General features: G+C 36.5%; 1 protein-coding gene across 1 annotated transcript in view; it reads left to right on the top strand.

Moving 5' to 3' along the window:
* ctnnd2a (catenin (cadherin-associated protein), delta 2a) overlaps window positions 1–602 on the top strand; it is a 147969-nt gene that overhangs the window by 142841 nt on the left and 4526 nt on the right.

Here is a 602-nt window from a genome sequence, read left to right as displayed (position 1 = left end):
TGTGTGTGTGTGTGTGTGTGTGTGTGTGCGCGTGTGTGTATACAATTAGTATTGTTGTTGTTGTTGTTTTATCTGTTGTCTGTTAATTTTTTTTATATTTTTGTTTGTGGAAGCAAAAGCTACAATGTTATTTTTTTGCATGTTATTATGTGTATTGACAGGTTACAGATGGCCGGATAAAATAAATAAACTAAATTAAACTAATGTGTCGCTTGCCAGTTTCAGATCTGAATAGTTCATCTGAGCTTTCAACACATAAAGAACAAAAGCAACAAATTGTCTGAATGGAGAAAACATGTACCAGATTGAAATTTGATATTCAAATAATATATCCAAAAACTGGCGTGCGTGCGTGTGTGAATTCCCAGATGTCCTTTAACATGCTGGAGGTGACCCTTTATGCTGACAAGCTAAATCATGAATAATGACTGTGCAACTTGAAATACCAAGACACACACCAACACACACCAACACACACAAAACACACACACACACACTCATACAAATATAAGCTGGCAGAATGTGAACGTACATGCTGTTCAGGGTTTATTGCTCATTATTTTGTGTGTGTGTGTGTGTGTGTGTGTGTGTGTGTGTGTGTG

This window comes from Etheostoma spectabile, chromosome 22 (assembly GCF_008692095.1).
Source record: "Etheostoma spectabile isolate EspeVRDwgs_2016 chromosome 22, UIUC_Espe_1.0, whole genome shotgun sequence".
In the NCBI taxonomy this organism is placed as follows: Eukaryota; Metazoa; Chordata; class Actinopteri; order Perciformes; family Percidae; genus Etheostoma; species Etheostoma spectabile.
Note: the sequence above shows the minus strand (reverse complement) of the source record. Positions and strands in the feature narration are given on the sequence as shown.